The sequence below is a fragment of the Rutidosis leptorrhynchoides genome, chromosome 8, assembly GCF_046630445.1.
Source record: "Rutidosis leptorrhynchoides isolate AG116_Rl617_1_P2 chromosome 8, CSIRO_AGI_Rlap_v1, whole genome shotgun sequence".
Lineage (NCBI taxonomy): Eukaryota > Viridiplantae > Streptophyta > Magnoliopsida > Asterales > Asteraceae > Rutidosis > Rutidosis leptorrhynchoides.
The window spans coordinates 93,376,987-93,399,724 of NC_092340.1; the positions used below are offsets into that span (position 1 = coordinate 93,376,987).

Below are 22,738 nucleotides of genomic sequence, written 5' to 3' on the forward strand. Positions count from 1 at the left end.
TGATTGTACTTTGTACTTTTGAGCTTTTTGGTCGTTTGCATCTTCAATTCGTCGTGTCTGTCTTTTGTCTTCACCTTTTATTATTTAAACGAATATTACTTGTAAATAGAACAATTGCAACTAAAAGCTTGTCTTTCTTGAGGGATAATGCTATGAAATATATGTTCGTTTTTAGCATTATCACACACCGTAACATGTTATGACCCTTCACTTTTCAGTAAAAAATGTATGTTTTTGTGAATGCCAAAATCTACTAAAGATGTCATCCTAATTTGTATTACCTTTATTCATTCTTGCACACATAAAACAGATAAAAAGAACACTCTTTAAAGCGGTAATTGAATAAACATTTTGTGCCAGGCTTTAGCCGATTTTCTTTTCGAAAACGGGTTCATCCATACGACACACATTAAAGAAGTCACCAAAGTGTCCACCAGGCTCGTGTACAATTCGCGAAATTATACCTCTAATTGATGTTTTTTGATTCTCCTCAAGATAACTTTTAACTGATGTTACAAAGTTCAAGGCAGTAATGGATCTGCAGTCAAATTCCATGACCATAACAAAATTAGAATCTTGAAATGTCAAATGAGTAAAATTAGATAATGATGTGAAACTGAAATATGCCATACAGGTCAAATATCACCCAAAGTGTACTCCAATGCCCAAAACCTCTTTGAAATCATGTTTGAAAACTTACTAAGAAATACATCTGGCAACGAAGACCCATACGCCAAAATTTGGGTCCATTGGGTCTCGAGATTGCAAAGGGAATGGGTCCATATTTGACCCATCTTTAGTCCGTCAATATGTTATAAGGTCCATCTAGACCCGTTAAACCCATTTCCAACCCATTATATGAAAAAAAAAATTAAAAAATACGGAGTAAAAATTTAGCAAGACTAAAAAAATAAAAATAATTTTTTTTTTGTAAAAAAGTAAACTTATTTTTTTTAAAGTAATATTTTTCTTTTTAAATTAATTCTTTTTTATTTAAATAAACTTTTTTTTAGAAAATATTTTATAAGAAAAAATGGGTCTCAACCCGACCCAACCGTTTGGACCCGACCCGTTCGACTTGTTTGAATGCCGAGACGTGTTCGAACCATGACACGTTTTGACCCAAACCCATTTGGGTCTCTACCCAAACCAACACGACCCATTTTCCAGGCTTACTAAGAAAGGGTCCATCCCGCCTGCATGACCCAATTAGGCGACACTAAAAAATTGCCAATAACACATCACTCTTTAAGATATAGTTTCACAAAACATCAAGTCTTCTACTTTCTTTGATGGAACTGATTTTGTGTCATTAATTTTAGGAACGGAAAAAAAGTTCAAATAAATAACCTGTAATCTTTGTATATCTCGGGAGCAATTCCTCGTTAAACTGAATGTCTCGGATACTAATATTAGCAAATGGTTTATTTTCGCCACTAACTACAGGTAATCCACCAATACCCTTTTCCCTCATGAGTTTAAATGCTTGGAGCACCAGTTCATCCTCTTCGACCTATAACAACACTTGAATCATATATCAAACTCAACCATGAAAGTAATTTAAGTGAAATCAAGTTGTGTACCTTTATAACTTTATCAGTGTTCATCAAAGGAAGACCAAGATCACATATTTTCGATGATCTCCAGCTTTTGAACCATTGTTGATCTGCACATTCCTCCAACATGTGGATCACAACAGGTTGATTTCTATGATGTTGTCTATCTTCTGGTCCCCTGCATCAACTACAGAGACACTCTTCATTCTGTACTTTGAAAGTAGTAAAAGCATAGTTAAAAAGGAGTTTGATGTCTGTAATGCAAGAAACGGGGCCCAACGAAATGATCCCAATATGTCTTTAACCTGCATTTTAATTTAATAAAATCATCATACAAAGCAAATAAAGGAATATGAACATAAAAAAGTCAAGAAGAAAAGGTAGAAGTAAAACCTTTGTATTTGTATAGAAATCAGATGAAGTTAATGTGATGACCCGGGAATTTCCAACCAAATTTAAACTTGATCTTTATATGATTTCAATACGATAAGCAAAATCTGTAAGGTTGAGTCTCGAAAGTTTTGAAATCTATATTCATGTGTTCAATTGACCCTTGACTATTCCTAACGATTCACGAACAATTATTTATAAATAAATATGTATATGTATATAAATGTAAATATATGTAATAATCTGAAATTATAAAATACAATTTAAACATTAGGAATTAGATACAAAATAATTAAGTGCAATTTAAAATGATCTTATATATATATATGTATATATATATATATATATATGTATATATATATATATATATATATATATATATATATATATATATATATATATATATATATATATATATATATATATATATATATATATATATATGAATTCTATGTATAATTAATATTATATGTAATGAATACAAAAGATATAAATATTATGTGTTAAAAATTATAAAATCTATTGTTATGTTGAAACAACATACTATAGTAAATAAATATATGTATAACAACAGTAATATATTTATGATATAACTAATATGCAAATACAATCATATAATAATATATATGTAAAATGTATAAAGATTAAATATTCAGTATATATTATTATATAATATATATGTTATAATTAATAAAATATAATATTAAGATATTAAATTTAATTAAAAGCTGAAATATAATTGTAAGTAGTTTATTACTTTCATTTTTTTTAAAGTAAACATTTAATATTAATATTGATATCAGTATTATTAATACTACTAAATATAAAATATATAGAGATGAAACTTGTTACATGTAGATATTGTACTTATTACCAATATTATTATTATTAACATTATTAATATCATTATTATTATAGTTAATAGTAATATATAACTCTAGTTATTATTATAATTATTATTAATATTATTTCAAAAATTTTCATTATCAAAAATTTTTATTTCTAATATCGTTATTATTAATTAACTTATTATATTTATCAAAAACTATCAATATTGATTTATCAATATCATTATATTGTTATTAGTAGCCCTTTTAAATTATTATTGTTATCTTATCTATAATATTATTATTATTATTAAAATTACTAATAATTGTATTATTAATTATTAATACTAATTATATAAAAAGATATATTTATAAAGTTATTAATATTATTATTATTTTTAAAAAGAAGAAGGGGTACGACTCTGCTTTAACTTCACAATCGAACTATAACAAATCTTTGTATCTATCTGATATTGTTAGATGTTAACATCCAGGAACTGTACGAATCGAATTTTCACTATCTGCTTTATTGTATTATTTTTTTTATTATTCTTTTCCTGATTTAATTCGTCCTTCATGTCGGATTTTGTTATGGGTCGTATTCAATCACAATCATTCAGTTATTGTTCTCCAATATCAATTACCAGTTTACACCACTGCAATTCACAAAATTTAAAAACAAATAAACTGAGTAATAAGTCGTTCATCCCTGTTCTTAACTCATTTTTCAAAAACTCCGAAAATGAATCAAATTTTAAAAATGAAAAATGCAGTCGTGTTATAAATTTTATACTCAAACTATCTGGAGAGTCTGAAATCCCAATTTTTCAAAACGAGTTCGAATTCGGAAGTCAAACTTTAAAATTCAAAAAGTCAAACTAGGTGTTCATCACAAAATTCGTAATTGTTTCGATGATTCCTGATAAATTGATGAGCTAGAAAGTTTCTATTAGTTATTTGCAACATATGTTATGTTGTAATCATAGTCTAAAACAGCTTCGATTTCAAAATCAAAGTTTGAGTTGGTGTTTATGTTTTCACGACTGAAGCAAGTATATTTATATATATATATTTTTTTATTTAATCAAATTATACATTGTAATTTGTGGCTGTTACAAATAAGAGTCTTAATTCAAATCCTTTCTGATTGTGGACATTATTTTGCCTTGGTTCGATCTTAACTATCATGAAGAAGGAAAAGCTTTTACTTTAAGGGTTATATATTTATGGTTTCTGTATAAATCAGAAAACAAGCAACTGCCTGGATGGTTTAAAGAAGTGACGGGTGTTCGAGGGGTCGGGGGTTCGAGTCCCTGTTGGGGCAATATTATTTTTGGGCCGATTTTCATTAGAGGTAGTTTATCAATATTTTATTTTTTTTATTTTATTACTATTTCTATTATTATTATTGTTATTTATTGTTATTGTTATTGTTAAATATTATAATTAATATTACTACTAATATCATATCTATAGTTATAAACATTAAGGACAATATTATCATTAGTATTAATAAGTATCATAAATATTATTATTATCATTAATTATTGTTGTTGTTAATTATTACTATTACTAAAATCATTAACATGTTTATTAGAATAATTACAAGTATTATTGTTATGGTTATTACTAGTATAACTATTATTATTATTAACATGATTAGGATTATTATTATTAGTATCATTAGCTATTAGAATTATTATTATTAATATTAAGTATTAGGAGTATTAGTTATTACTGTTATTATTATTAACAAAGGTATTAGTTACGAAGTACCATTTATTATTATTAATTACGAATTATGATTACCATTATTATTAGTATCATTACCAATATTATTATTATCAAGTATTATCTATATTATTATTATTAAGGTAATATTATCCATGAAAATAAAAGTTTTTTTTATTGACCTTGTTAAGATAAAGAGAATAGATATGAAATTATATTTAAATTACATAACTTAACTACATTAATAATCAAATATATATATATACAAATGAAAATATATAAATAATAATTAATAAAACTTACAAATTATTAAATATAACAAGTACATCACTAAAAAGAATATATAAACTTATTCGATTACAAATATGTGTATTAATAAATGTACAAATGATATAGGTTCGTGAATCCGAGGCCAACCCTGCATTGTTCAGTTGTTCAATATAGTCATATGTATTTTTACTACAAAATACATTAGGTGAGTTTCATTTGCCTTTTTACCCTTTATATTTTTGGGCTGAGAATACATGCGCAATTTTTATAAATGTTTTACGAAATAGACACAAGTAATCGAAACTACATTATATGATTGAATGATCGAAATTGAATATGCCCCTTTTTAGTCAGGTAATCTAAGAATTAGGGAACAGACACCCTAATTGACGCGAACTCTAAAGATAGATCTATCGGGCCCAACAAGCCCCATCCAAAGTACCGGATGCTTTAGTACTTCGAAATTTATATCATGTCCGAAGGTGGATCCCGGAATGATGGGGATATTCTTATATGCATAATGTGAATGTCGATTACCAGGTGTTCAATCCATATGAATGATATTTTTGTCTCTATGCATGGGACGTATGTTTATGAGAAATGGAAATATGAAATCTTGTGGTCTATTAAAATTATGAATTGATTATTTATGTTAAACTAATGAACTCACCAACCTTTTGGTTGACACTTTAAAGCATGTTTATTCTCAGGTATGAAAGAAATCTTCCGCTGTGCATTTGCTCATCTTAGAGATATTACTTGGAGTCATTCATGACATATTTCAAAAAACGTTGCATTCGAATCGTTGAGTTCATCAAGATTATTATTAAGTCAATTATAGTTAGATATATTATGAAATGGTATGCATGCCGTCAACTTTCGATGTGTTGAAATATTGTCTTTTCAAAAACGAATGCAATGTTTATAAAATGTATCATATAGAGGTCAAGTACCTCGCGATGTAATCAACTGTTGTGAAATGTTTATAATCGATATGGACTTCGTTCGGATGGATTAGGACGGGTCTTCACAGTTAACAACTCAAAAAAGTTTCCAGCAGTCTTTGGAGATCGAGGCTGTGAACTTTTATATCTTGGAGAAGACATCCCAATGCCCGCTGCAAAAACAGTGTAGTGACCCGAACTTTTCCATGTTTATATATATTAATTTAGATTGATATTTACATGATTAAATGTTTCCAACATGTTAAGCAATCAAACTTGTTAAGACTTGATTAATTGAAATATGTTTCATATAGACAATTGACCACCCAAGTTGACCGGTGATTCACGAACGCTAAAACTTGTAAAAACTATACGATGATATATATATGGTTATATATATAGTTAACATGTTTTTATTATAAGTATGTATCTCATTAGGTATTTTAACAATGAGGTATATACATAAAAATGAGACTATTAATTTAAGAAACTCGAAAACGATATATATAACGATTATCGTTATAACAACGTCTTACTAGGTACATATGAATCATATTAAGATATTGATACACTTGGTTAATTATGTTAAAAGATAAGTAAATATATTATTAAGTGTATTAACAATGAAATACATATGTAAAAATAAGACTACTAACTTAATGATTTCGAAACGAGACATATATGTAACGATTATCGTTGTAACGACATTTAACTGTATATACATCATACTGAGATATATTATATATCATAATATCATGATAATATAACAATTTAACATCTCATTTGTTATAATAAACAATGGGTTAACAACATTCAACAAGATCGTTAACCTAAAGGTTTCAAAACAACATTTACATGTAACGACTAACGATGACTTAACGACTCAGTTAAAATGTATATACATGTGTGTTTTAATATGTATTCATACACTTTTGAAAGAATTCAAGACACTTATCAAAATACTTCTACTTAACAAAAATGCTTACAATTACATCCTCGTTCAGTTTCATCAACAATTCTACTCGTATGCACCCGTATTCGTACTCGTACAATACACAGTTTTTAGATATATGTACTATTGGTATATACACTTCAATGATCAGCTCTTAGCAGCCCATGTGAGTCACCTAACACACGTGGGAACCATCATTTGGCAACTAGCATGAAATATCTCATAAAATTACAAAAATATGAGTAATCATTCATGACTTATTTACATGAAAACAAAATTACATATCCTTTATATCTAATCCATACACCAACGACCAAAAACACCTACAAACACTTTCATTCTTCAATTTTCTTCATCTAATTGATCTCTCTCAAGTTCTATCTTCAAGTTCTAAGTGTTCTTCATATATTTTACAAGTTCTAGTTACATAAAATCAAGAATACTTTCAAGTTTGCTAGCTCACTTCCAATCTTGTAAGGTGATCATCCAACCTCAAGAAATCTTTGTTTCTTACAGTAGGTTATCATTCTAATACAAGGTAATAATCATATTCAAACTTTGGTTCAATTTCTATAACTATAACAATCTTATTTCAAGTGATGATCTTACTTGAACTTGTTTTCGTGTCATGATTCTGCTTCAAGAACTTCGAGCCATCCAAGGATCCGTTGAAGCTAGATCCATTTTTCTCTTTTCCAGTAGGTTTATCCAAGGAACTTAAGGTAGTAATTATGTTCATAACATCATTCAATTCATACATATAAAGCTATCTTATTCGAAGGTTTAAACTTGTAATCACTAGAACATAGTTTAGTTAATTCTAAACTTGTTCGCAAATAAAAGTTAATCCTTCTAACTTGACTTTTAAAATCAACTAAACACATATTCTATATCTATATGATATGCTAACTTAATGATTTAAAACCTGGAAACACGAAAAACACCGTAAAACCGGATTTACGACGTCGTAGTAACACCGCGGGCTGTTTTGGGTAGTTAGTTAAAAACTATGATAAACTTTGATTTAAAAGTTGTTATTCTGAGAAAATGATTTTTATTATGAACATGAAACTATATCCAAAAACTATGGTTAAACTCAAAGTGGAAGTATGTTTTCTAAAATGGTCATCTAGACGTCGTTCTTTCGACTGAAATGACTACCTTTACAAAAACGACTTGTAACTTATTTTTCCGACTATAAACCTATACTTTTTCTGTTTATATTCATAAAATAGAGTTCAATATGAAACCATAGCAATTTGATTCACTCAAAACGGATTTAAAATGAAGAAGTTATGGGTAAAACAAGATTGGATAATTTTTCTCATTTTAGCTACGTGAAAATTGGTAACAAATCTATTCCAACCATAACTTAATCAACTTGTATTGTATATTATGTAATCTTGAGATACCATAGACACGTATACAATGTTTCCACCTATCATGTCGACACATCTATACATATTTCGGAACAACCATAGACACTCTATATGTGAATGTTGGAGTTAGCTATACAGGGTTGAGGTTGATTCCAAAATATATATAGTTTGAGTTGTGATCAATACTGAGATACGTATACACTGGGTCGTGGATTGATTCAAGATAATATTTATCGATTTATTTCTGTACATCTAACTGTGGACAACTAGTTGTAGGTTACTAACGAGGACAGCTGACTTAATAAACTTAAAACATCAAAATATATTAAAAGTGTTGTAAATATATTTTGAACATACTTTGATATATATGTATATATTGTTATAGGTTCGTGAATCAACCAGTGGCCAAGTCTTACTTCCCGGCGAAGTAAAAATCTGTGAAAGTGAGTTATAGTCCCACTTTTAAAATCTAATATTTTTGGGATGAGAATACATGCAGGTTTTATAAATGATTTACAAAATAGACACAAGTATGTGAAACTACATTCTATGGTTGAATTATCGAAATCGAATATGCCCCTTTTTATTAAGTCTGGTAATCTAAAAATTAGGGAACAGACACCCTAATTGACGCGAATCCTAAAGATAGATCTATTGGGCCTAACAAACCCCATCCAAAGTACCGGATGCTTTAGTACTTCGAAATTTATATCATATCCGAAGGGTGTCCCGGAATGATGGGGATATTCTTATATATATGCATCTTGTTAATGTCGGTTACCAGGTGTTCACCATATGAATGATTTTTATCTCTATGTATGGGATGTGTATTGAAATATGAAATCTTGTGGTCTATTGTTACGATTTGATATATATAGGTTAAACCTATAACTCACCAACATTTTTGTTGACGTTTAAAGCATGTTTATTCTCAGGTGAATACTAAGAGCTTCCGCTGTTGCATACTAAAATAAGGACAAGATTTGGAGTCCATGTTTGTATGATATTGTGTAAAAACTGCATTCAAGAAACTGATTTCGATGTAACATATTTGTATTGTAAACCATTATGTAATGGTCGTGTGTAAACATGATATTTTAGATTATCATTATTTGATAATCTACGTAAAGCTTTTTAAACCTTTATTTTGTTTTAAAATGAATGCAGTCTTTGAAAAACGTCTCATATAGAGGTCAAAACCTCGCAACGAAATCAATTAATATGGAACGTTTTTAATCAATAAGAACGGGACATTTCAGTTGGTATCCGAGCGTTGGTCTTAGAGAACCAGAAAATTTGCATTAGTGTGTCTTATCGAGTTTGTTAGGATGCATTAGTAAGTCTGGACTTCGACCGTGTTTTCTTTAAAAATGATTGCTTAACATTTTTGTTGGAAACTATATATTTTTAACATATGAATATTATGTGATATATTAATCTCTTAACGTGTTTGATATTATGTGATAGATGTCTACCTCTAGAACAAGTCCCATTGACTCACCTAATAATAATGAAGAGTTAAATGTAAATTGGAATGATTCGTGGACTGATTCACAAGTTCCCGAAGAGGAACCGGAAGAAGAGTCAGAACCGAAAGAAGAATCGGAACCGGAAGAAGAATCGGAACCGGAAGAAGAAATAGAATCGGTGGGGGAAATAATAAAACGGTTAAGTAAAAGAGAATCCTCAACCAACCGACCAAGGTTAATTATGGTCAATGGTGTTTCCGCCAAGGAAGCAAAATATTGGGAGGATTACCAATTCTCCGATGAATCGGATTCCGACGAGAATTCCGATGATGTTATAGAAATTACCCCAACTGAATTTAAAAAGGCAAAAGAAAATAATAAGGAAAAGGGCATAAAAATAGAGAAATCTAATTCCAACCCCGATGAACTTTATATGTATCGTCAACCCCCGAAGTCCTTAAGTTGTAACAATGACCCGGGAACCTCTAAACCACCAGGTTTTTCTAAACCAATGTGGACAACGACGGCTCGTATTAGGGGAACATCATATATCCCTAGAAACTTGGCAAAACGAACCAAAACCGAACAAGAAGAAACGAGCGAGTCGGAATAAGATAGTTGTATTCGTGTGGTGTAATATATGTAATATAGTGTGCTTATGCTTTATGATATACGTAAAAATTGCTTGTATTAATAAGTATTTTTTTATGAATCTAACTCTTGTCTATTTTACAGTATAAAAACACAAAATGGATAGACAACCTAATATTTTAAGAGACCTACCCGGAGACATGATTGATGAAATCTTGTCTAGAGTCGGTCAGAATTCTTCGGCACTACTATTTAAGGCGAGATCAGTTTGTAAGACATTCGAAGAACGTTCCAAGAATGCCTTGGTTTATAAAAGGCTTTCGTTCGAAAGATGGGGGATATCACATTGGGAAATCCATAAGTTACGATGTGTTTACTTTGACGCATATATTGCGGGGAACCCAAATGCTATTTTACGCAACGGGTTAAGAAATTATTTTGACTCAATATATCCGAATATTGGACTTCGTGATTTAGAAAAAGCGGCTAACATGCAACACAAAGAAGCATGTTATGCTTACGGATTAGTAATGTTCGCTTCTCACCAAAGTGAGAACAAGAACATCGGGCTACAACTATTAAACAAAACGTTTCCACAAGTGACGGAGTCGGTAATTGGGGTAAGAAATGAGGTTTTTAGATTATTACGGGACTGTTGGACATTACGTAACCCTCGTCCCTTTGACGACGTTACAACACGCTGTCTTATCAACGGCCATAACGGTTATGTTCCACAAGACCAAGGATGGGAAGTAGTCCTAGTAAAACCAGAATGCATGACTTGTTTCTGGACATATGAATTACGTGTCTTTATTGCCTTTGCTGAACGACTTGTGTACTAGCTAGAATTATCTTCACAACTATCTTGTATCAAAGTTATTGTGTGCTATATTTCATGCTTTATGTAAAATAAGCGGTATTGTAAGTTTGTAAAATATTGTATAAAAGTTTGAACGCGAAATATTATTATAATCAATTTTTCATATAGAATTGTAGTAGTTGAATTGTATATTAGCTACTAAGTATGAACTTAACGGGTAGGTACTACCCGAATTTAAACTTATAAAACGCTAATATGAAGAAAAAGCTTTTATAAATGAGTTCATATTATGCTACGAAATACTATTAACTACTCTTAATATTCTGTATGATTAACTTGTTCCATTTGACTATTTTGAAGGAAATGGCACCGACTACTCGACACACCGTGAATATGAATGAAGAGGAATTCCGTACTTTTCTAGCTTCAAACATAGCCGCAGTACAGGCTGCGCTACATACCAACAATAACCTTGGATCTGGCAGTACAGGAAATCGTGTAGGATGCACCTACAAAGAATTCACTGCCTGCAAACCTTTGGAATTTGATGGAACCGAAGGACCGATCGGATTGAAACGGTGGACCGAGAAGGTCGAATCGGTGTTTGCCATAAGTAAGTGTACTGAAGAGGACAAAGTGAAGTACGCTACGCATACCTTCACAGGTTCTGCGTTAACATGGTGGAATACCTATCTAGAGCAAGTGGGACAAGATGATGCGTACGCACTACCGTGGTCAGCATTCAAGCACTTGATGAACGAGAAGTACCGTCCCAGAACCGAGGTCAATAAGCTCAAGACAGAACTTAGAGGGTTACGAACCCAAGGATTTGATATTACCACGTACGAAAGATGATTCACAGAATTGTGCCTATTGTGTCCGGGAGCATTCGAAGATGAGGAAGAGAAGATCGACGCGTTTGTGAAAGGATTACCGGAAAGAATCCAAGAAGATATAAGTTCACACGAGCCCGCCTCCGTACAACAGGCATGTAGAATGGCTCACAAACTAGTGAACCAGATTGAAGAAAGAATTAAAGAACAGACTGCTGAAGAGGCCAATGTGAAGCAAGTCAAAAGAAAGTGGGAGGAAAACGGTGATAAGAATCACCAATACAACAACAACAGCAATTACAAAAATAATCGCAACAATTATCCCAACAATCGCAACATCAATCGCAACTACAACAAACGGCCCAACAACAACAACAACAACAACAGCAACTACAACAATCATCCCAACAACAATAATAACTGCAACAACAACAACAATCAGAAGCAGCTATGCCAAAGGTGTGAAAAGTATCACTCGGGGTTCTGCACCAAATTTTGCAACAAGTGTAAAAGAAATGGTCATAGCGCGGCGAAGTGTGAGGTCTACGGACCAGGGGTTAATAGAACGAAAGGAACAAATGGTGTCGGAACGAGTAATGGCGGAGCAAGTAGTGTCGGAGCAAGTTATGCCAATGTAGTTTGTTATAAATGTGGAAAACCGGGCCACATTATTAGAAATTGCCCGAACCAGGAGAACACGAATGGACAAGGCCGCGAAAGAGTTTTCAATATTAATGCGGCAGAGGCACAGGAAGACCCGGAGCTTGTTACGGGTACGTTTCTTATTGACAATAAATCTGCTTACGTTTTATTTGATTCGGGTGCGGATAGAAGCTATATGAGTAGAGATTTTTGTGCTAAATTAAGTTGTCCATTGACGCCTTTGGATAGTAAATTTTTACTCGAATTAGCAAATGGTAAATTAATTTTAGCAGATAATATATGTCGGAATCGAGAAATTAAACTGGTTAGCGAAACATTTAAGATTGATTTGATACCAGTAGAGTTAGGGAGTTTTGATGTGATAATCGGTATGGACTGGTTGAAAGAAGTGAAAGCAGAGATCGTTTGTTACAAAAATGCAATTCGCATTATACGAGAAAAAGGAAACCCCTTAATGGTGTACGGAGAAAAGGGCAACACGAAGCTACATCTTATTAGTAATTTGAAGGCACAAAAACTAATAAGAAAAGGTTGCTATGTTGTTCTAGCACACGTCGAGAAAGTACAAACTGAAAAAAAGAGCATCAATGATGTTCCCATTGCAAAAGAATTTCCCGATGTATTTCCGAAAGAATTACCGGGATTACCCCCACATCGATCCGTTGAATTTCAAATAGATCTTGTACCAGGAGCTGCACCAATAGCTCGTGCTCCTTACAGACTCGCACCCAGCGAGATGAAAGAACTGCAAAGCCAATTACAAGAACTTTTAGAGCGTGGTTTCATTCGACCAAGCACATCACCATGGGGAGCTCCTGTTTTGTTTGTCAAGAAGAAAGATGGTACATTCAGGTTGTGTATCGACTACCGAGAGTTGAACAAACTTACCATCAAGAACCGCTACCCACTACCGAGAATCGACGACTTATTTGATCAACTACAAGGCTCGTCTGTTTATTCAAAGATTGACTTACGTTCCGGGTATCATCAAATGCGGGTGAAAGAAGATGATATTTCAAAGACTGCTTTCAGAACACGTTACGGTCATTACGAGTTTATGGTCATGCCGTTTGGTTTAACTAATGCACCAGCTGTGTTCATGGACCTTATGAACCGAGTGTGTGGACCATACTTTGACAAGTTTGTCATTGTTTTCATTGATGACATACTTATTTACTCAAAGAATGACCAAGAACACGGTGAACATTTGAGAAAGGTGTTAGAAGTATTGAGGAAGGAAGAATTGTACGCTAAGTTTTCAAAGTGTGCATTTTGGTTGGAAGAAGTTCAATTCCTCGGTCACATAGTGAACAAAGAAGGTATTAAGGTGGATCCGGCAAAGATAGAAAATGTTGAAAAGTGGGAAACCCCGAAAACTCCGAAACACATACGCCAGTTTTTAGGACTAGCTGGTTACTACAGAAGGTTCATCCAAGACTTTTCCAGAATAGCAAAACCCTTGACTGCATTAACGCATAAAGGGAAGAAATTTGAATGGAATGATGAACAAGAGAAAGCGTTTCAGTTATTGAAGAAAAAGCTAACTACGGCACCTATATTGTCATTGCCTGAAGGGAATGATGATTTTGTGATTTATTGTGACGCATCAAAGCAAGGTCTCGGTTGTGTATTAATGCAACGAACGAAGGTGATTGCTTATGCGTCTAGACAATTAAAGATTCACGAACAAAATTATACGACGCATGATTTGGAATTAGGCGCGGTTGTTTTTGCATTAAAGACTTAGAGGCACTACTTATATGGGGTCAAAAGTATTATATATACCGACCACAAAAGTCTTCAACACATATTTAATCAGAAACAACTGAATATGAGGCAGCGTAGGTGGATTGAATTGTTGAATGATTACGACTTTGAGATTCGTTACCACCCGGGGAAGGCAAATGTGGTAGCCGATGCCTTGAGCAGGAAGGACAGAGAACCCATTCGAGTAAAATCTATGAATATAATGATTCATAATAACCTTACTACTCAAATAAAGGAGGCGCAACAAGGAGTTTTAAAAGAGGGAAATTTAAAGGATGAAATACCCAAAGGATCGGAGAAGCATCTTAATATTCGGGAAGACGGAACTCGGTATAGGGCTGAAAGGATTTGGGTACCAAAATTTGGAGATATGAGAGAAATGGTACTTAGAGAAGCTCATAAAACCAGATACTCAATACATCCTGGAACGGGGAAGATGTACAAGGATCTCAAGAAACATTTTTGGTGGCCGGGTATGAAAGCCGATGTTGCTAAATATGTAGGAGAATGTTTGACGTGTTCTAAGGTCAAAGCTGAGCATCAGAAACCATCAGGTCTACTTCAACAACCCGAAATCCCGAAATGGAAATGGGAAAACATTACCATGGATTTCATCACTAAATTGCCAAGGACTGCAAGTGGTTTTGATACTATTTGGATAATAGTTGATCATCTCACCAAATCAGCACACTTCCTGCCAATAAGAGAAGATGACAAGATGGAGAAGTTAGCACGACTGTATTTGAAGGAAGTCGTCTCCAGACATGGAATACCAATCTCTATTATCTCTGATAGGGATGGCAGATTTATTTCAAGATTCTGGCAGACATTACAGCAAGCATTAGGAACTCGTCTAGACATGAGTACTGCCTATCATCCACAAACTGATGGGCAGAGCGAAAGGACGATACAAACGCTTGAAGACATGCTACGAGCGTATGTTATTGATTTTGGAAACAGTTGGGATCGACATCTACCGTTAGCAGAATTTTCCTACAACAACAGCTACCATTCAAGCATTGAGATGGCGCCGTTTGAAGCACTTTATGGTAGAAAGTGCAGGTCTCCGATTTGTTGGAGTGAAGTGGGGGATAGACAGATTACGGGTCCGGAGATTATACAAGAAACTACCGAGAAGATCATCCAAATTCAACAACGGTTGAAAACCGCCCAAAGTCGACAAAAGAGCTACGCTGACATTAAAAGAAAAGATATAGAATTTGAAATTGGAGAGATGGTCATGCTTAAAGTTGCACCTTGGAAAGGCGTTGTTCGATTTGGTAAACGAGGGAAATTAAATCCAAGGTATATTGGACCATTCAAGATTATTGATCGTGTCGGACCAGTAGCTTACCGACTTGAGTTACCTCAACAACTCGCGGCTGTACATAACACTTTCCACGTCTCGAATTTGAAGAAATGTTTTGCTAAAGAAGATCTCACTATTCCGTTAGATGAAATCCAAATCAACGAAAAACTTCAATTCATCGAAGAACCCGTCGAAATAATGGATCGTGAGGTTAAAAGACTTAAGCAAAACAAGATACCAATTGTTAAGGTTCGATGGAATTCTCGTAGAGGACCCGAGTTCACCTGGGAGCGAGAAGATCAGATGAAGAAGAAATACCCGCATCTATTTCCAGAAGATTCGTCAACACCTTCAACAGCTTAAAATTTCGGGACGAAATTTATTTATCGGGTAGGTACTGTAGTGACCCGAACTTTTCCATGTTTATATATATTAATTGAGATTGATATTTACATGATTTAATGTTTCCAACATGTTAAGCAATCAAACTTGTTAAGACTTGATTAATTGAAATATGTTTCATATAGACAATTGACCACCCAAGTTGACCGGTGATTCACGAACGCTAAAACTTGTAAAAACTATACGATGACATATATATGGTTATATATATAGTTAACATGTTTTTATTATAAGTATGTATCTCATTAGGTATTTTAACAATGAGTTATATACATAAAAATGAGACTATTAATTTAAGAAACTCGAAAACGATATATATAACGATTATCGTTATAACAACGTCTTACTAGGTACATATGAATCATATTAAGATATTGATACACTTGGTTAATTATGTTAAAAGATAAGTAAATATATTATTAAGTGTATTAACAATGAAATACATATGTAAAAATAAGACTACTAACTTAATGATTTCGAAACGAGACATATATGTAACGATTATCGTTGTAACGACATTTAACTGTATATACATCATACTGAGATATATTATATATCATAATATCATGATAATATAACAATTTAACATCTCATTTGTTATAATAAACAATGGGTTAACAACATTCAACAAGATCGTTAACCTAAAGGTTTCAAAACAACATTTACATGTAACGACTAACGATGACTTAACGACTCAGTTAAAATGTATATACATGTAGTGTTTTAATATGTATTCATACACTTTTGAAAGAATTCAAGACACTTATCAAAATACTTTTACTTAACAAAAATGCTTACAATTACATCCTCGTTCAGTTTCATCAACAATTCTACTAGTATGCACCCGTATTCGTACTCGTACAATACACAGCTTTTAGATGTATGTACTATTGGTATATACACTCCAATGATCAACTCTTAGCAGCCCATGTGAGTCACCTAACATATGTGGGAACCATCATTTGGCAACTAGCATGAAATATCTCATAAAATTACAAAAATATGAGTAATCATTCATGACTTATTTACATGAAAACAAAATTACATATCTTTTATATCTAATCCATACACCAACGACCAAAAACACCTACAAACACTTTCATTCTTCAATTTTCTTCATCTAATTGATCTCTCTCAAGTTCTATCTTCAAGTTCTAAGTGTTCTTCATATATTTTACAAGTTCTAGTTACATAAAATCAAGAATACTTTCAAGTTTGCTAGCTCACTTCCAATCTTGTAAGGTGATCATCCAACCTCAAGAAATCTTTGTTTCTTACAGTAGGTTATCATTCTAATACAAGGTAATAATCATATTCAAACTTTGGTTCAATTTCTATAACTATAACAATCTTATTTCAAATGATGATCTTACTTGAACTTGTTTTCGTGTCATGATTCTGCTTCAAGAACTTCGAGCCATCCAAGGATCCGTTGAAGCTAGATCCATTTTTCTCTTTCCAGTAGGTTTATCCAAGGAACTTAAGGTAGTAATTATGTTCATAACATCATTCGATTCATACATATAAAGCTATCTTATTCAAAGGTTTAAACTTGTAATCACTAGAACATAGTTTAGTTAATTCTAAACTTGTTCGCAAACAAAAGTTAATCCTTCTAACTTGACTTTTAAAATCAACTAAACACATGTTCTATATCTATATGATATGCTAACTTAATGATTTAAAACCTGGAAACACGAAAAACACCGTAAAACCGGATTTACGCCGTCGTAGTAACACCGCGGGCTGTTTTGGGTAGTTAATTAAAAACTATGATAAACTTTGATTTAAAAGTTGTTATTCTGAGAAAATGATTTTTATTATGAACATGAAACTATATCCAAAAATTATGGTTAAACTCAAAGTGGAAGTATGTTTTCTAAAATGGTCATCTAGACGTCGTTCTTTCGACTGAAATGACTACCTTTACAAAAATGACTTGTAACTTATTTTTCTGACTATAAACCTATACTTTTTCTGTTTAGATTCATAAAATAGAGTTCAATATGAAACCATAGCAATTTGATTCACTCAAAACGGATTTAAAATGAAGAAGTTATGGGTAAAACAAGATTGGATAATTTTTCTCATTTTAGCTACGTGAAAATTGGTAACAAATCTATTCCAACCATAACTTAATCAACTTGTATTGTATATTATGTAATCTTGAGATACCATAGACACGTATACAATGTTTCGACCTATCATGTCGACACATCTATATATATTTTGGAACAACCATAGACACTCTATATGTGAATGTTGGAGTTAGCTATATAGGGTTGAGGTTGATTCCAAAATATATATAGTTTGAGTTGTGATCAATACTGAGATACGTATACACTGGGTCGTGGATTGATTCAAGATAATATTTATCGATTTATTTCTGTACATCTAACTGTGGACAACTAGTTGTAGGTTACTAACGAGGACAGCTGACTTAATAAACTTAAAACATCAAAATATATTAAAAGTGTTGTAAATATATTTTGAACATACTTTGATATATATGTATATATTGTTATAGGTTCGTGAATCAACCAGTGGCCAAGTCTTACTTCCCGGCGAAGTAAAAATCTGTGAAAGTGAGTTATAGTCCCACTTTTAAAATCTAATATTTTTGGGATGAGAATACATGCAGGTTTTATAAATGATTTACAAAATAGACACAAGTACGTGAAACTACATTCTATGGTTGAATTATCGAAATCGAATATGCCCCTTTTTATTAAGTCTGGTAATCTAAAAATTAGGGAACAGACACTCTAATTGACGCGAATCCTAAAGATAGATCTATTGGGCCTAACAAACCCCATCCAAAGTACCGGATGCTTTAGTACTTCGAAATTTATATCATATCCGAAGGGTGTCCCGGAATGATGGGGATATTCTTATATACATGCATCTTGTTAATGTCGGTTACCAGGTGTTCACCATATGAATGATTTTTATCTCTATGTATGGGATGTGTATTGAAATATGAAATCTTGTGGTCTATTGTTACGATTTGATATATATAGGTTAAACCTATAACTCACCAACATTTTTGTTGACGTTTAAAGCATGTTTATTCTCAGGTGAATACTAAGAGCTTCCGCTATTGCATACTAAAATAAGGACAAGATTTGGAGTCCATGTTTGTATGATATTGTGTAAAAACTGCATTCAAGAAACTGATTTCGATGTAACATATTTGTATTGTAAACCATTATGTAATGGTCGTGTGTAAACATGATATTTTAGATTATCATTATTTGATAATCTACGTAAAGCTTTTTAAACCTTTATTGATGAAATAAAGGTTATGGTTTGTTTTAAAATGAATGCAGTCTTTGAAAAACATCTCATATAGAGGTCAAAACCTCGCAACGAAATCAATTAATATGGAACGTTTTTAATCAATAAGAACGGGACATTTCAAACAGCGGGTCCCATCGGGTTCCCTAACCCGTCATTCTTTTCTGACTGTAGATTTTACATGACAAATAACTTATAATTCGTTAACATAATAACCTGTTCAACTTTAGATTTCATACAAAGATACAAATGAACTTAGAAAAGTGCACCATATTGTTTGTTAGACTTAAATAATTTTAGTTTAAACTCGTTGTGAAAGTACATTTACTCCAAACCATTACACTTCGAACCAATTACCATATGTCAACTTGATAAAAGATTTTAGCCACTACCTGGTCAGAATCATCAGATAATGGTCTAGCTATGGCATCCCTGTTTAGGAGCTGAGAACAAACTCAATCACTGGTAGTGGCTCGATCAAGGCAGTAGTAGATGTGTCTGTAGCACAACAATAAAAAGCTCAGTGGTATAAATTTCATGACATGTAAATAATAGTGTAACTTTGGAAAATATACGAACCAATATTAAGAGACAGTCTCATCTGAGTTGGGTATATATATATATATATATATATATATATATATATATATATATATATATATATATATATATATATATATATATGCTCTGGTAGAAGCCACGAAAAATTTGAACCCTTCACCTAATGGTTGCCTCTCAGCCAGATTATGTGATAGAATGATCTACCCAATATATATATATATATATATATATATATATATATATATATACACACCTAATGGTTGCCTCTCAGCCAGATTATGTGATAGAATGATCTGCCCAATGTTGGGTACCTTTACGTAACCAACTTATAAATTTACACATATAACAAAATATGGCTAAAGATATCAATCAGAATAACGCATTGAAAATTTGCATCCTTGCTTATTTGTTATAATCGTTACGTACACAATATAGAACTGACATGTACGAATTTTTCAATGAATAATATTATACACTTGCGTGACTAAAATATATTGATATTAGTAAATTAAACCCAGTTATAACTAAACATACCAATTAAGGTCTGATCTCGTTAAGACCGATGTGTTGACAACCGTTAAACCATTTTTTATGGATCTGTATTTGTTAGGCAATATCGAGTACGAAACTTTGATAGGATCTAATTGAGATCCTTAAAAGCTTTATACAACTTGAAAAAAACTTTGTTGGCTTTTGGATGTTCAACTATTTTGAACTTTAAGAGACAGCTTCCAATATCCGAATAATAATAACAAATATGTAAAATTATAGCACACCACTTTGATAAGCAACTAAAATTGCAGACCTGTATTATGGCATAAAGCAAAAAGTCACATATTAAATTAAAAGTACTCTCACATTTTATAGAATTCATGATTGGGACTTTGATCTTTATAGATTAAGGTCTGCAACATATGACCTGCAACAACTGGGAGTGTCATAGAAGACTTTTAATCAGAAGTAGAAGAACTAAATTCTTTCTTTGTATCCAACATTTAAAACTTTGATATAGTCAAGCTGACCCGTTAAACCCAGAATACAACATTAAATTGGTGAGACCTCATCACCAATAGCATAAAATTTCTCAGTTTACTAATAAAGCACCATTTGATGTTGCTGCCACTTATGATGTTTAAAGTTAATTAGATTATATTTAAGGCAGTAACATGCAATCAACAAATTCACAAATGAAACATCATGAAATCTAAAAAGAGTTTTATTTAACAACATAATTTATGAAAAATTGTTAAATGTTAATTGTCGTGACTATTTGGACATATGACATTTTGGGTCAAATGCTGTCAAATTGGGTAACCGGACATTAAGGATGCTAATTTACCTTAACAGTTGTCTGTTAGTTATTCTTGTTTGAAAGAAACCGCCCATTTCACAAAATAAGTGGCCTAAAGTCAACTGAATTAAGATGATAACTTTTAGCGTTCAGCACATGTATTAAAAACTAATGAAAAAGGTACCTCAATGACTGGACTGACAGTAAATGGGACCTCAATCCCACTTATAACTTCAAGCCAAGTACTCCAAAGCAAGTACCTAAATGGGACCTCAAGTAACTAAATTGGACCTCAATCCCACTTATAACTTTTAGCATTCAAAAAAATGGAAGTACCTTCTCTGTCAAAGAAAATGAGACAGCTCCAAAGCAAGGAAATTTATTGACTAATGGGTTGAATATCAATCTAAAAACCCCGGTGAACGCAATATTCTTCGCCTATACAAACAAAATAAATTCAACTTAATATGTAACTATAAATTATAACACTTTAGATATATTCTAAATATCAAAACCTGCATAGCATATATAAGTTGTATAAGTACCAATAGATACTTTTGATGTTATATTATAGAACCTATTTTATTAAGTAATCGCATATATCTCAAACGCTAAAGCGCCAATTCGTAAAATGTTCAAACTTTTAGGAGATCGAACCTGAAACCCTGCACAATCTGAACTGGTTAACAGTATCTTTGTTGAATAGGTCCTGGATCTTGCACAAACATGTAATAGTCAATGCAATATTGTTGACTAAAATATTTGATTCATCGATTTGAAACTAAATTTATTTGCATAAAAAAATGTGTCGTAACTTTCTGTTTCAATATTGTATCTAACATAATTAGAAAAAATGCTAAACAACAAATCTATACAGTTCCACTTACTATCAAATGTTAAAAAAAATAAAAATTATATGGACAAAAATTAAGTAAGTAAACAAATTGACATATCTATTCATTCAAATATGAAAAATTTAAAAAATAATTCAAAAAAAAAAAACTTGTAAATCTACATGATATTCCTAAAGGAATTATAAACAACCGAAAGGAATTATAAAAAAAAAATCATTCTCTATAAATTTTATTAAGCAAAAAACATATTCAATTATTTTGGCAGCGATTCAAGTAGGTTGATAATTAATTTTTTTTATAGTGTGTAATCTAAGTATGAATTATTTTTAATATCAAGTTTAAATTATGAAATTCAAATACGCTATGAATCGACTTACGAACGTAAGGAAATCTTAAGTTTAACAAATCGTAATAGAAACATAAACAAAATAGTAAATTACCTGTATTCGGAATTCTGTAAAATCATAATCAAGATTCATGAAAAATCACAATGAAGCTTGATAGGATGGTGTAATGAGGGTTCCGGATTTGGTTTTATTTTGTGAAATCAATTAAATTAGGGTTTGATGAGAGGAATTGAAACGAATGGGTACTAATTGAATCACGATTAAATTAGTAATGAAGGAGACATGCCGTGCGGTAATTTAAGGATTCTCAAAACCATTGGGAAATCGTTTCCGGCGAAAAATGCAGTTCAGCGGTTGAAGAAAATGGGAAAAAGGGAGAGGAATGGCTGAATCGTTGAAACAAAATGTGGAACGGAGGGTTTTCCTTAATTTTTGATGGTTTAATTAAAAAAAAGGGAAAAATCAGAGAAGTTAGACACGTGGCG

General features: G+C 32.0%; 1 pseudogene; it reads right to left on the reverse strand.

Annotated features, from left to right (window-relative positions):
- Positions 1–309: 309 nt before the first annotated feature.
- On the reverse strand, positions 310–21,227 carry LOC139861690 (SNF1-related protein kinase regulatory subunit gamma-1-like; annotated as a pseudogene).
- Positions 21,228–22,738: the final 1,511 nt, after the last annotated feature.